We start from the raw sequence: 16,626 nt of genomic DNA, 5'->3' as shown, positions 1-16,626 counted from the left end.
AGGAATGTTGAATTTGGAGTTTGAAATATTCATGTGAAATATCCTGATGTTAGCACCCTGCATCAGCCACTCACCAGCTGCATGACCTTTGCCCAGCTACTTACATTCCTAATCTTCAATTTATCCATAAAGTAGTGATAGTAACACTTATGCCTCAGATGGTTTGGGGAGAAATAAATATTTTAGCTTAGGTAAAATACCTGTCTTAGCAATGTTTGACACATATATCCTTGTTTTTCACATATAAATTTTAATTGCTTCACTCAGTTTGCTTCTCCGCAACATTGTAAGAGAAAAATTTCCAGTTCTATCTTACAGGGTAGTCCAACTTCACATCAACTTACCCATATTGAGCAGAAAAAGAAATAGCATGAAGTTAACATTAATTCAACTTCACATTTTGCCAATTATATGGAATTTAACAGCATATATTCAAATCCATACGCTGCTATGGTTACTGATTATAATGTACTAAGCATTAACCAAGAATGTTCTATTTAAGGAACAGTATCCAGAGAGGTGATGATTTTTGCCTACAAATTTCATCATTACTATGCAGTTTCTGTCTAATATAAAGATAATACTTTCCCAACATTAATTCTAAATCTCAAATCTGTTTTAATAATCCTGGGAAATATAGTAGAATAGAACTCTGGCTCACATTTCTTTCTTTTTCTTTTTTTTTTTTTTTTTTTTGGCCTTGGAATAATTGGAGGCCACCACTATCATTACTATCTACTTCTCTTGCAACCCTGCCAAGCCAGGAGTAGCTCCATTTAGGTTTATAACAAAAGGCTGCCAATGAGAAAAGAAGGGATGAAACCTCAAATCTGAGCCTTACCTAATCAAAGGAAGATAGAACAAAGAGAATGAGTCTAGGAATGAGTGGAAAGCACACAGGACCACACAACTGTATTATTCTCAGTTTTGATCCACATTTCAATATTTAACTTAGTGGAAAAGTATACACTGTATTGACCAACCTCTGTATAGTCACCCGCAGGTTGAAGAAGTAGTTCTTAGTTAATGAAGAGTTTCTAAGTGATTATTATATTTCAAAATACGCACATCTGGTCTTTTGTTGACTATGTTCTGCCCATATTTCTGACCCTAGCATTTCCTTTTATTTGGATGGGCCATAGTCTTCCTTTGATAGACATTTGAGATCCTGAATTCCCACTTCCTAAAAGAAATGAACAGATTCTGGGAGTTTCTTTATCACATCTCATTAAGATGGTAATGAAGTATAAGAATACTTGATGTTGACTCAGTTCATTCTTCCAAGGGAACTCACAAAGCCCTAAATCATTATTGAGATGTCAGTGTTTCAGTGTAGTTTAATGTCAAGACTATGTCTTACATTCACTAATGGGCAGGAAGACCTTTATCAGGTCAATTTGACCAAATCATGCTAATGTATCTTGTTCTTATAAGGAAAATAAGATGTAAACTAATTTTAAGGGCTTGGACCTTATTAGAATTCAGAACTGAGAACATAGTTTAGGAGCTCTAAATCTGGGAATCTCATAGTAAACAAAGGACAAAGAATATTTAAATTTTAAATACGCCATTTTTTCAGAAAAGTTGATTGTTTTGGAACTCAGCACAATCTCAGTTAAGATTGAAATCACTAATATGCCATTATGTAAAAATGTGAATGTGTAACTGATTTGATTCTGCAATTTGTATTTGGGGTAAAAATGGGAGTTCATAACCCAATTGAGTCAAATGTATGAAAGAAGATATATCATGAGCTTTGTAATGTTTTGAACAACCAATAAAAAATAAAAAAATAAAAAAAAGATTGAAGTTATAAATGGCAGTTGCTTTCTCAAGTTAGTATATAATATACAAATGTGGAGTACAAGGTGAGTGAACCCAGAACTGGTCTAGGTGTAAGTTGAGGGAACTAGAAGAAGATTGAGTTTTTATGCAGCACCAGACTGTGTAGTCAGAACAGGATGGAGCATGAATACTGCAGGCCAGTTCCAGTCATGGTCCTTGGTACCAAGGCCTTCTGGCTTATTGAAGTCTGACTGTAACAGCAAAGCTGTGTTGATTCAACTTTCAGTTTAAACATGAATAATATCTTGATAATTATTACTAAATCTGTGTAATTCTCCTTATTTTTATCACTACCACCACAGCACCACTTCCCTCCAGGACTCCTGGAACCTTTAACTGAACTGCTTTACAACTACTCTTTTCCACTGAGTTTCCACACCACAAGCAAACTGGTCTTTTAAACATTCATTTTTTAGAGAATTATGATTAAATTGATAAATGTCAGTAATTCTCCATTGTGTTTATAGTGACCCCAAATCCTTAAGGAGTGTCTGCAAGACACTCCATAACCTAGTCTTTCTCCACTTCTCCAATGTGATATTGGGCAATTTCCCACATTCTGGAATATGTTAACCTTTCTATTTGGGGGCCTTTATGTATGATGTTTCCTTTCCTTGGATACTCTTCCCTATATCTTTTGCCTGGTTTGGGTTAGTTGGTAGGTTCTCAGAGGCATTTGTCCAACTTGAAATTACACAACCCTGGATAGAGCCCTTTAATGAGCTGATTAAAACAGAATTGGATTTAATTAACTTGAAAGTCTTCAATATGTCCTAAACACACACACACACACACACACACACACACACACACACCACCACCACCACCACCACCACCATCATCATTATTTAAACAAAAAAATAATTTTATAAAATACATTTGTTTGCAAATGTTTTGTTTCATAGTAGTTCAAATTACAATTCAAACATGAATAATATCTTAGTAATTCTTAGCAGGGTAAAGAAAGTTTGATCAAACAATTAAACTCCATCAAATGTTATTGCAAGGTGAGAAGATCACTCTTTTGAACAACAATGGTTATAATGAAAAGGATACAGATTCATTGGGCCAACTGAGATTTCAATAAGTAGGAATAAAGTAATGCTAATGTCTAAAATAATTTAGATTTTGTTACGAGGTCATTAACTGGTGGTTTGTAGAACAGAACTAGCCTACACATGATTTAGCCCATACAGCATTAGAAATATGTGAGGCAGCATTTAAAAATAGAAAGAATGAAAACATTGAGACTCCTAACTTCCCTTTAAACTTGGGAGGTTCTGATGACCCAAGATTCATATTTTCCACTTGATAACAATCAGTTGGCACCAAGTGACAGGTATTTCCTTCAGGGACAGCAGATTTTCTGAAAACTGAGCATGCATCAGTATCATCTACAACCCTTGACTTGTGAAACTACAGATTTCTGGGCCCTGTCCTGAAGTTTCTCATTTACCAGGTATGGGAAGGGTCCCCAAGTTTGCATTTCTATCAAGCTCCCAGGTGATGCTGCTGCTGCTGTTGGCCAGAGATTTGCACCTTGGAACCACTGAGGTTGGAAACATGCTTTCCAGCTCAGTACAGTGCTTCTATTTCTTGTTATTTTCCTGACCCAGGTATCCACTGCCATTTATCACCAAGCTTGTATTATCACTTTTGGTGTGCTTGGAGAAACATTTGTCCTTATTGTCTCTCCTAAAAGTGGAAATTAAAACAAACAAACAAACAAACAAACCAGGAAAAATATTTACTTTGTAGAAATAAAGACTATTTCAACATGTTTACCAGGTAAACACTTGGCCCCTCTTTATTCATGTGCATTTCCTATATGGTTTCTGGAGCCTTTTGCATTTGTGAGCTCTTTTCAATGGTACTTTCTATATAGAAGAAGAATAAACCTGGGCAATGGGGCTTTGGTTTTCAAGCATTCAGACCTGAGTTTCAGCCCCTGGCTCTGCTATTTACCAGCTCTGTGACTAGGAAAGTTCTGAATCTTAAGTCTCATTCACATCTAAAACAAAGGAATTTTAATGATACTCATTTCATTGGATTATTGTGAGATTAAGAGTAAATGTGATAAAACTACAACAAAATAAATCCTCAATACCTGTTTTGTGCCAATGTTGTTATTGACATTTTAATACAAAATTTAAAATGATATAATCATAGGCTAGACAGGGAAAAAGAAAACTAAGCAGAAATGGAATTAGGAACCTGGAAAAACTGAGTCAGAGAGGGTAAAACCCAGAGAGTGGAGGTTTGCAAAAAATAAAAAGGACAACGAAAGTGGTTTCTGAAAGTCATTTTTAAAGTAAAAGAGTCAGGAATACCTACTGCTTAAAGAAAATTGTGCAGTGTTAACTGATAATAAGAAAAAAAACCCACCCAGAACTATCTAGCTGATGTATTAATTATTTTTCTTCTTAATCAAAGAGAGGTGTTTTTGGTGAGAAGGAAAGAATAAAGATGATAAGAAGAATCTAAGACCCAGAAAACTATCTAAACTAGTCAAAATTAATAGAAAAAGAGCTATGCAAATGAGTGCATATTAGCCATGTTGGTATAAACCACTTCATAGACTACAGGACAAAAGGATAGTGGAGCCACAAGTGACAGCTTCTGAGGAATTACCTAGCATGAGTGTGCCCACACCCTAACACAGAAACCTGCTTGTGTTCTTATTCCAAAAGGGACAAGAGGAAGAATCTACTTATTCTCATAACTTTTCATGAATTATAAACCAATTAGTTGATGTTTACACCAAGTAAAATATTAAATGGATTGTTAGTGAGCAGTTAAGAAAGGAAAAGAATGATTCCAAAGGGTTGGCACTAGTTCTTAAATAAAAGCCTTTTCACTATATTCATTTTCTTTTTTGATAAGATTATTAAGTCAATGGATATGGAAGTGATTAAATCAGCAAACATTCACTGAATTTGAATTAGATGCAGGCATATTGTTTTTTTTCCACTTTATTGAAGAAATAGGCAACATAGTCACTTGCTAATAAACATGGGTTAGAAACAAAAATTCCAGAGAGAGTGGGGCAGAGATCTGAGCAGGTATACAAAATACAATAGTGATAGTGTTTATCAAAATGGAAAATACAGTGGGATGTGGTGCATGCCTAAAATCCCAGCAGCTCAGGAGGCTGAGGCAGAAGGATTGCTAGTTCAAAGTCAATCTCAGCAATGGCAAAGCACTGTGCAACTCAGTGAGACCCTGTCTCTAAATAAAATACAAAATAGGGCTGTGGCTGTGGCTCAGTGGTCGAGTGCCCCTGAGTTCAATCCCTGGTACCAACAAAACAAAGTAAACAAACAAAACCCAGGAGTTCTGGATGGGGTAAAAGAAAAGGAGTTAAGTTTTGGACCTGTGTTTAACATGTGTTAATGATGTAGGTGAGGATGTCTATTAATGTACAGACACAGAGCTCAGAAGGCCTTGGACGGGAGACAAGCCACTGAGAATTATTAGCTTGTGTGGTTGTTAAAGTTACACAGTGGCTGAGATTTCTCAGGAGGAGTGGTTTGAATAAGAGCCAAGGCTAGAATGCAGGGAGCACAAATATTTAAAAATAGGAGAAAAAGAGCTTGCAAAGATGACTGAAAACCAGGGTGAGGACATCAGAAGAGAGCTGGTAGGAAACTCCTGCAAAGGGCTGAGGACCCAGCTGCATTTGGTAGCCAGGTTAGACTGAATGATCTAAAAATGAGAGCTTTGCTGAGATGGTAAAATGGGAGAACAGGCGAGATGGAAAAAGAATTTTTAAAGAAATGAAGTAATAAAGTGATTCCATTTAAGATAATATGTTGGATGGGCAACCAAAATATTGGTTGTTGGAATTGAGACTCAGAAGTAGCATAGTTACAAAAAATGGTAAAATCTAGCAGAATGAAAAATTTAAGAGGAATGCATATACTTTCTTATACTTTGCCAAGAAATTGTCAGTGTGCTGGATGAAATAGAGACAAGGGCTAATTCTTATGGAGCGAACCAAGATTTATCCTCTGTTATATCTCTTTTCTCTTTTCCCTAAAGTGATAATGAGTCTTTAATTAACATTCTTCTTTTCTTAAGAATGGATTTTTAAAAGAGTAAAGAGCGGAGCCAATGCTTTTTTTTTTTTTTTCCATCTGGATATATGTCAACTACATGGAAGTCAACTGACAAGTTGAAGATATCTTTCAGATTTTATAGTGGATTTTGAATTCACTCAAATTATCAACAATAATCATATAAATAACATTTGAGTATGTTTTTGTGCTAAGTGTTATATGTGTTTTATCTGCATAGTAGATCTATGAATCACAGTCCACACACTTCACCGATCTAGGAAAATAACCTTAGTAGTTCCTCTTACTCAATTTCATTTTATGCTTTCTTTTTCAGTATTGAGGATTGAATCGAGGGGTGCTCTACCACTGAGGTACATTCCCAGCCCTTTTTATTTTGAGACAGGGTCTCCCTAAGTTTCCCCGGCTGGCCTTCAACTTGAAATCCTCTTGCCTCAGCCTTCTGAGTAGTTGGAATCACAGTGTATACCATTATACCTAGCTTTAGTTTGATGTTTAATCCTTGTGCTGGCATCTGAGGGTAACAATCTCAGATCATTTTTGGTTTCTGCCTCCTTCCCTGGGCTTTAGACAAAAGTCCTGAAGGATTTATATAGTGTCTTGGCCAGCAGTTTGAGGGAGTGGGAGGACTTCTGGACCTGTCGTCCTCTGTTCCCATGGAATTACCCTGAGACACATTTGGCCTGCGACATGGCCCTCAGAACAGGCAGCCCACACATCTTTTGCTATATCACTTACAGAAAGGAACTTTTTTATGAGGTGATGGACCAGTGTCCCTGGACTCTTCACGAAGCCGTCTTCTCTTCAATGTATTGTGACCTCCCTAGGGGAACTGCCCAGAAAGAAGAGAATATGGCTCTTGGACCCATCATTCTCTCTACTCTCATTGCCTCCTCTTTATTTGTCACCAATCTCAGAGAATCCTGTTCTAGGCCAGGAGTGGAGGAAATGAATGCTTTCTGACCAGCTTTGTGTTCTCCCTGAAGCAATGAATTAAGAATTTCCTATATGCTTGAAAAGGGGGAAATACCAGGGGAAAAAGGTGTGCCAAAATAATGGTGCACCACAACTACATTACATTCTTAATTCTTGTGTCAACAAAATTAGATGATTAGATATAGGCTAGGATGTTTACATTACAGCGTCCCTCTAAATTGAAGGTTCTATAATATTGTCATTGTTAGGCAAAGCCAGTAGGTTTGTGCTGCCAGCAATGATGAGGAAAACCATGTGGACAACTTCTGAAGCAGATGGCAGCAATTGGTCAAATGCTAAGAGAAAGGGCTCTGGTCCCCTAACTTTGAGAGTGCTTGGAAAGATTCTGAAGCAATAACAGCAACCCAGACTATGAATGGTGCTTCTTTTCTTGAACTCTCAAGCCATTTAGTGGGATTCTCTATTCTCTTCTTTGCCTGACCATTGCTCAGCTCCAATTTCTCCTTTGTTAGTGGCTAAACATTGTGTCTCAGTCCTTAGTGACTTTTGGTTTTCTGCTTTGACGTCAAGATTATAATGCACTATGGTAGACTCTGAAATTTTACAGAACCTAACTATCAAGGAACCTTTGCTCATGTTAGTTGTCCAGAGCCTTGAACTAAGGTTTTATATATTGTAAAACCTAAGGGGCTTACGAACACAATGGAGAGATGGGGTACATGAAAAACCCAGATGGATTAGTCAGCTTCCATTATTATAATAAATACCTCAAATAATCAACTTTTAAAGAGAAAAGGTTTGTTTTAACTGAGAATTTTGGAGGTTTTAGGCCATGATTGATTGGCAGCATTGTTTCTGGGCCTGTGGCAAGGCAGAACATCATGGTGGTAGCATGTGGCAATGCAAAACTGCTTATCTCATGGTCAGAGAATGAAAAGACAGTGAAAAGAAGAGACGAGGATCCCACTATCCTCTTCCATCGCACATTCTCAATGACCTAAAGACCTCCCACTAGGCCCTACCTCTTAAAGGTTCTATCATCTCCCAATAGACAATGGGGGAACCATGCTTTACCACATGTAAGACCCAAACTACAGCAATGTTTCAAAAATCTTTGTGCCATTGCTCCAGGAGTTTGGAAATGGAGAGGAGCACAAAGCAAAATGATCCGCTGCTGAATTAAAAAGGAACATACTTTTGACACTTGATTGCAACTGCATTTTAGAACCCCACATAAAAACAGCTCAAGCTCAATCTTTAGGAATTCTGACCTGAAAGGATATGACTGAATTCAACAGATGAGCTCCTCTTAGATCTTGGTAAGAAACTGTGAAGGAAGTTTCATATTCAGTAATATCAGTAATAAATACAAACGGTCTTAACCTCCCAGACAAATGCTTTGAAGATTCCATGAGACTACATAGGAGAAAGAACATTGACTGCCATTCTGATATTTACTGGTATTATTTATTATCATTACATACCCACTAGGTACAGCAGATCATTTTACATTCAGTACAACTATTAAATCCAGAACAAGGCCCTTCCCTCACACCCACCAAACTGATCACTCTGGTATTTAAATCAGATTCTGAAAACCTCAGAATACCAAAGCACCCATTTTCACATTGCTATTTAAGATGAATGTCCTACCTTTTATGTAGCAATTTTGAAATAGATTCAATCAGAAAAGTACTTTGATGTTGTAAATACATCAGCTCATCCACTTTTAAATTAATCAAAATATTTAGGCATCTTCACAGAAATTTCTCATATGCATAAAACAAGGCAATAGTTATTTACTTCCTGGTACTCTAATGTGTTTGGGGAAGTCTCTATTTGACTTGCATAAAGGAATAAGAGCTAGTTTCATGGAACTCCATTGTCAGAATAATGAATGTTTTAAAATATGTGGATTCAAAGCCTGCCCAATGCTCTTCCTCAGGTGGGCAGAGTATGTCCCCAGTGAGTCTTAGAGGAAGGAAACTCTTCCTTCACCCACTTTCTGTAGCTCTTTTGGAGCTGGGCTCATAGCCAGTATGAATAGACAATGGCTAATCTGTTAACAGGTTAATGGCCAACAGGGTATTCTCAGCATCTCTCAAAGGTACATAGGAAACTATTTGCAGGGAGCTGAGCAACAGCCAGGGAACACCCCAAGAGTCTACTTGAGCTTATTATTCTACATGCATACATATCCAAATTGGTTTGAATTCCCTGTGTGTTCTGGATGTCAGGGAGGTAGATAAGAAACATGCTGGGTATGGGTTGAGACAGGAGCACTGGAAGAAGTTGGTCTGGCATTAAAAATGTGTTACAGATAGTTCCCAAGGGCAAATTAACCCCATGATCATGAATTCAGAAAGAACTATAGAGCTACAAAATGAGGTTGAATTTCTAAGTCACTTATACTAATACCTTTTAATAAATTAAGAACTCTATCTTGCATTAGCATCACAGAATGCTTTTTCTTAAATCCTTTATAGTTGTTTTTTTAAACAATTCTACCCTAGCCAGGTAACTTAACCCACCCAACCCTCTGGACTAAAGCTCCCCAGGAATTATGAGTAAATGTCTCTGACATTTTGGTTAATTAGAGCTGGTGTTGGGGAAACTTTTGAGCATTAGTGACTACAGCTATAACCTTTGATTGTCTTCATTAATGTGGTTTGAGAGGATTTAGGGTTGCATTGCAAAGTGTGGGCAGAGACAGGGGAATTTGGAAAACATATGAGATTGTTTATTAACCTTTTATGTTCGTGACCTTTCAATATCACAATATAAAATAACTCAGCATTGAAAAATTCATGTTCGAATGATAGAAATAGAATATAAACATATGTTGTCTATGTAAATAAGATACATAAATAGAATACGAATGTATAGAGAATAGTGAATATAATCTATTTAAATCATATGTAGGGTTTAAAATCCTAATCTAGCTTGTCATTTCATCCAGGAATGTATACTAGAATATAGACTTGTATTGTGAGATGTAGGAGCATTAATCACAGGAGGATGAAAAGTGAATTAGGAGGAGGTAAAATGCAGCAGAGACTTGGAGAAGAGAGATCTGAACTCAGAGTAGCATTATCTAGAAAGTTTGACAACAGACCACAGGCAAAGGACCATGCAATAGGAGGAGAGTCCAACGTGAAGGTGAGGACAGCAAGAGTTTTGACACCAGAGAATTTCAAATTAAGTGATACCCAAAGGTCTAACTAGAGCTATCTAACAGAAATATGATGTTTAACACTCTCTAGGAGCTACGTTTAAAAAAAAATAAAATAACAGATAAATTAAAATCTAATGGTATATTTTACTGAAACTAATATATCTAAAATATTATCCTATTAGCATGTGACACTAGATATACAAGTAGTAGTCATATGTGGCCACCATGCTGTATAGCACAGAAATCAGCTAGGCCTTTGTTATCAGGTGATTCTAATAGGCTAGAGGAAGACCAGCATCATGACCCAATGGAAACAACTGTGTTAAAAGATAACTCACAGAAAAGAAAATGTAAGTGGTTAGAGAACTCATAAAAAATGTATACCTCACTTGCAATCAAAACTACAAAATTAAAATACTACTAAGATACTATTTCTCATCTGTCAAAATAACCAAGGTTAAAAAAACTAACAGCTGTTTGATGGTGTGCCAAAACTAAACTGATACAGTGTTATAGACAGTGGAAAGCAGTATAACTCTGGAAAACAACTTTGTACTTCATGTTAAGAGCTTTGAATTTCCAACTTCTAAGACTACAACAAAAATAGGAATAATAATCATTATTGAATGCTTACTACATGACAGATAATATGCTTAGCACTTCATATACAATATTTTAAGTCTTTTATTCCTCATAGTTGTCCTATCAAGTGGGTGTTATTATCCAGTCTGAATTCTACAAGAATAAACTAAAGTATGAAAAATTGTATGCATCAATATATTATTAATGTCATTGTTAAAAGAAGCAAAAATTAGAGGTCAAAGAACTTAGACAAAAACAAAAACCTAAATAGTTCAAAATCAGGGAATGGTTATCTAAATGAAAATACTTCATGAAATTAAAATATTTATTAAAGTGTTTTTTAAAGAATATGTAATGACATGGGGAAATACTTGTCTTAATCTGCTATTGCCTAAATAAATCTGCATAACAAATACACATTAAATCTGGGTGAAATGATAGAAAAACTCAACATGTATTTCTCATGCATATATATGCAAGTTAGCAAGGATAGGGCTCTGCTTTTGGTCTCAGATAAGTTGGCCTTGGTTGCAGCTCTAAGCTCAGGTGTACCGTATAGTATAGAAGCTCCTTGATTTAAGATGGTGTTAAGTTTATGATAATTTGAAGATGCATTTAATATACTTAAACCCTCTAACTTTATAGCTTAATTACATAGTATACTGTACAGTATTGGTTGCTTCCACTTATGACAAATTATGTTTGACTGGCAACTGCAGTTTGTGTCCTGCTACTCAACCTCTCAGAGAGTATCTTAGTGTGTATCACTAGCCTGGGAGAAAATAAAAATTCAAAATTAAAGATATAGTTTTTACTGCTTTTATTCCATCTTAAGCCAAAAAATCTTAAGTTGAAGCATCTTAATTTGGGGACCATATTAATTTTGCAGCTCAAGTTGAAGGTACATCTGCTATGGGGTAAGTTCTTCTCATGGCAGACTCTGGAAAAGCAGAAGGTCAAGAGTAATCCTATGGCACATTGTAAGCTTCTGTTCACTTCATGTCTGTTATCATCTCATTGGCTAAAGCAAGTCACATGGCCTAATCTAAAGTCAAAGGGTAGGGAAGTCCCCTCTGAGGGCCATGAGAACGTGATAAGAATGTGCTATGTATAATTACAACACAGGGGAATAAAGAATTAGCACAATAATCCAGTCTATTACAGTCTGCTCCCCATACTATTATTCATATCCCTCCCACTTATGTTGAAGATCCCAAGATTCTCAAAAATCTTATTCCCTGATGGTTTCAGCCTAGAACAGATGGCATCTTGGGAACTATGTCAACTTTTGATGTGATTTATTCCAGTCTAGAGGCCTTTAAACTAAAAACCAGGGTCTCCCCTTCCCATACCCATCATACAATAGTGGAACAGGAACAAGATAACTGGAGTAAACACCCGCATTCTAATAAGGAAAGAGTGAGACTCACATAGCAGTCATGAAGTTACGGCAATTTGGAAATCCTAGTAGGTTAACTTTGCCAGGTTCCCAGATCTTGAGGAAGGGAATGTGCTTGGATTAGACCCCATCACAGCCTGCTAGGTAAACACTCCAAATCCCAGTTCATTTTTCCCATGGCTCTCGGCACCAGTCTTTGAGAAGTCTTTCTTTGCCCAAGTGCCCTTTGGCTGCTTCTAAAGAGGGCATGCCCTATTTGGTGACTAAGCAGCTTTCCTAGTGTGCTTCCTGAGAAGTTGGGGGAGGAAAAATTCAGAGGTATTTTTATATCTCAGATTTTAAAATCATTCTTAGTCCAAGCTGACAAAAAATTTCTTAATACAGGCTAATTTTTCATTTCTGCAAAATTTAGAATTTCTGGACTCTATTAATTATCAATTGTGCTTGCAAATCAGCCATGCTTTTCTATGATCCCATCTCTTTTTGTAACTTTTGAAATATATTATAATTATTAACCCATATACCCTATCTATCAACATAGGGCCTTGAAACTTGCTTGCCCACCACATTATTGAGTTCATTTTCTGTCTTTTAATTTATTGAATGTAAGAGTTAAAAAAAATGTTTCACTACTCTATGACAACTTTCCTAGCCTTATATAACAATATCTGTTTTCCCAAAGTTGATAGATATGCTGAATAGATATGTTGATAGACATGTTGAAATTTTTTATGTCACCTTGAGCGCCAATTTCTACCATATCAAGCAATTGCCATGATAATGCTGTATATTATAACCAAAAAGTCTCAGTGACATGAAGAAATAAGCATCAATTTCTTTCTTATGTAAACTGGCTGGGGTTTGGCTTCACTTCTGGTTGAATATTAGCTGGACCTAGCTCCTGGCCTCTAGTAAAGTTCAGGTCTGCTCCACATGTGGTTGTTCTATAGCCCTGGCTATATGAACTCTTCTCAATGTGGACAATCACATTGCAAGAGATGAAGCTCAACCCCTTAACACATCCCAAGACTTGGGCTGCATTGTTTTGGATTAATTATGCTTTAACATTCTGCATTTTGGATACTTTGACATCTTGGGGTCTTGCTATCCCAGATTAACTAATTCCCAGAGATAGCAAACAACTTGCCTTCCATATGCAAGCCAGCCAATCAACACCTATATACTATATACTCACCAACTCCTCCACCAACTTTTTATTCTAAGAGACCAGCGTTCTCCTGCCCTAATCACCGTGGTACACCTATATCACAGAGTCCACTTGAAATTCTTTAAACTAGCCAATTTTAAATCTGCTTACCCCGTCTCCCCAATTCTTTCACACAGAAACCACACTAGAAGTTTTTGCCCACATTTTCCCCTTGATTCCTGTCTGATTGATCCCTGGGATATCTCATGTGCTCCCCGTAACACCTGTGCAATGTAACATCATACCCCTTTATTTTGAGATCTCTGTGTATAACAAACCATCTTTTCAATGGCAGTAGTACTTATCTGTTGGTCTTTCTATACATAAACAATAGAAGCTACCTTTTAAATCAACTGTCCACTAATGTTCCTTTGACCAATTTAAGTCACTAGGTCAAGACCAAAATCAAGGTGTGAGGAATTATTCCCTGTTTACTAACTTGGAAAGAGTGAAATCATGTTTGCATTAGGAGGAAGGAGAGAGACACTGCTCACCAAAGTGGCAAGAGAGCGAATGTATGATTCTATTTGGAGAGTAAAGAATTGGTACCTATCATTCAATCTGCTACACTGTAGATGTGTATATGAATGTGATGTTAGATAAAAATTGAGATATGCAATATGACTTCAAAACATAAAATAGAATCTCTGCAGAGAAAAAAGACTTGGAGAAAATACAGTAAAGAGTTTATAGGGCTTATTTGGGTGCTGGGATTGTGGGTGATTAAAATTATTATTTTTCTGTTTTTGCAAATTATTTTTAATGAGAATATATTTTATAATTTAAAAATGTACCATAAGAACTGGAAGCTGAGTTTTTTTTAAGTTTTAAACTGAAGTTGCTTTAAAATATCTTCTGCTTAAGATCAATAATGGCTCTAAAAGCATGAGGGGCATTTGCTGTCCTGTGATAACAGAAAGGTTTCTGTTATGGTTTAGATGTGGTATTCCCCAAAAGGTCACATGCAAGACAATGCAAGAAGGTTCAGAGAAGAAATGATTGGGTTACAAGAGCCTTAACACAATCAGTGAATTACTCCCCTGATAGGAATGAACTGAGTGGTAACTGAAGTGGCAGGGTGTGGCTAGAGGAGCTGGGAATTGAGGTGTGGCTTTGGGGTATATATTTGTATCTGGAGAGTGGAATCTCTCTCTCTCTGCTTTCTGATCATCATGTGGGCTGCTCTCTTCTGCCACTCTTCAGCCAAATGTTCAGCCTCACCTCGAGCGTCCAGGAATGGAGCCTGCTGTCTATGGATAGAGACCTCTGAAACCATGAGCCCTCCAATAAGCTTTTCCTCCTCTATAATTGTTCTTGCTGGGTCCTTTAGTCACAGCAGCAAAAAACCTGACTAAAACAGTTTCCAGATAAGGGAACTATTCAGAGTACAACATGTATTGAACTCTTTTTAGTTTGCTATTTGGAGTGTGCTTCACAGATCATTAGCAAGGGTGTTACCTGGGCACTTGTTAGAAATACACATGCTCAAAAAATTAAATGGAAGGAAACCTGACAAACTCTTTTTTTTACAAGGCCAGCATTTCCCCAATACCAAAACCAGACAAATATAAAATAAAAAAAGAAAACTATAGACCCATACCCCTGATTAACATAGATTCCAAAATTTTCAATAAGATACTAGCACACTGAATTAACTAGCACATAAAAAAGATCATAAACCATGACCAAGTGTGATTAATCCCAGGAATGCAAGGATGGTTTAATATATAAATTTATAAACATGATACAATACATAAACAGATAAAGGACGAAAATCCTATGATTATCTGAATAGATGCAGAAAAAATTTTTAATAAAATATGTGCCTCAAAATACTTCTAATACCTCAAAGTATTAGAGACTATATATGAAAATCCCACTACCAATATCATACTGAATGTGAAAAGCTGAAAACATGTCCTTTAAGATTGAGAACAAAACAAGCATGTCTACTTTTACCACTCTCATTTAGTAAAGCACTGGAAGTCTCAGCAAGAGCATTTAGGCAAGAGAAAGAAATAAAGGGCCTCCAAATTAGAAAGGAAGAAGTTAAACTATTCATGTTTGCAGATGACATGATTTTATACATAGAAAAACCTAAATTCTCCTTCAGAAACTGTTAGAGCTTATAAACAAATTCAGTATAGTTGGAGGATACAAAAGCAATGGTATTTTTACATGTCAATAATGAACTTACTGAAAAAAATTAAGAAGACAATCTCATTCACAATAGCTACAAAAATATTGAGGAATAAATTTAATTTAGAAAGTGAAAGAGCTCTAGATTAAAAATTATGAAATGCTGATGAAAGAAGTTACAGAGGACACACACACCCCAAAAATGGAAAAATAATCTGTGTTAATGAATTAGAAGAATCAGCATTATTAAAATGACCCTACTGCCCAAAGACATCTTATATACAATGCAATTTCCATCAAAACACCAATGACTTTCTTCATATTAATAGAAAAAATTCCCCCAATTCATATAGAACTACAAAAGATCCAGAATAGACAGAGAGATCCTCAGAAAAAACCCCAAACAAAACAAAAACAAAACAATAACAATGTTGAAGGCATCACAATAGCTGACTTTGAAACACACTCAAAGCTATAGTAACTAAACAGCGTGGCACAGGCATAAAAACAGACACATAGACCAATGGAACAGAATAGGGAACCAGAAACTAATCCATGTTCATACAGCCAGGTGATTTTTGACAAAAGGTGTCAAGAACATACAGGGGAAAAAAGGCAGTCCCTTCAATAAGCAGTGCTAGCATAAGTGGAAATACATATGCAGAAGAATAAAACTGGATTATTCTTCTTACCATACATAAAAATCAACTCAAAAACTAAAAATGAATGAAAGACTTGAGACTATGAAATTACTACAAAACAAATGAAAACCAAGGAAACATTTCAGACACTGATGTAGGCAATGATGTTTTAGTAGGACCTAAAGACACAGGTGACAAAAGTAAAACTATACAGTGGGATTATATTAAACTGAGAAGCTTCTACACAGAAAATAAAATAATAAACAGAACTTGGAGACAATCTACAGAATCGGAGAAAATATTTATAAATTGTACATTCAACAAGCATTGGTATCTAGAATATATAAGAAAAAGTTGAAATTAAATAACCAGAACAAAAATACAATCCAGTTTAAAAATGGGCAAATAACGGTGAACAGACATTTCTCAAAAAAAGACATGTAAAGAGTCAACAACAAAATTCTTAGTCATACGAATCATCATGGAAATGCATATCAAAACCACAATGAAATATCATCTTGCCCCAGTTAGAATGGCTATCATCAAAAAGACCAAAAAAAAAAAAAATGACAGATGCCAATGAGGATGTAGAGAAAGGGGAACTCATACACTATTGATGGGAATGT

The 16,626-nt window shown here is 36.2% G+C and overlaps 2 long non-coding RNA genes across 2 annotated transcripts in view; one reads left to right on the top strand and one right to left on the bottom strand.

Annotated features, from left to right (window-relative positions):
- Positions 1–5,409: 5,409 nt before the first annotated feature.
- Positions 5,410–16,626, top strand: part of LOC144377177 (uncharacterized) — a 151,866-nt gene continuing 140,649 nt past the window's right edge. The window contains exon 1 of the long non-coding RNA XR_013437873.1: positions 5,410–5,535. This is a non-coding gene — a long non-coding RNA (uncharacterized LOC144377177). The remainder of the gene's footprint in view (positions 5,536–16,626) is intronic.
- Positions 11,420–12,232, bottom strand: LOC144376858 (uncharacterized). The gene is made up of 2 exons (XR_013437227.1): positions 12,045–12,232; positions 11,420–11,554 (listed from the first exon to the last, which is right to left on the bottom strand). It is a non-coding gene; the product is annotated as an uncharacterized LOC144376858 (long non-coding RNA).

This window comes from Ictidomys tridecemlineatus, chromosome 4 (genome assembly GCF_052094955.1).
Source record: "Ictidomys tridecemlineatus isolate mIctTri1 chromosome 4, mIctTri1.hap1, whole genome shotgun sequence".
In the NCBI taxonomy this organism is placed as follows: domain Eukaryota; kingdom Metazoa; phylum Chordata; class Mammalia; order Rodentia; family Sciuridae; genus Ictidomys; species Ictidomys tridecemlineatus.
Note: the sequence above shows the minus strand (reverse complement) of the source record. Positions and strands in the feature narration are given on the sequence as shown.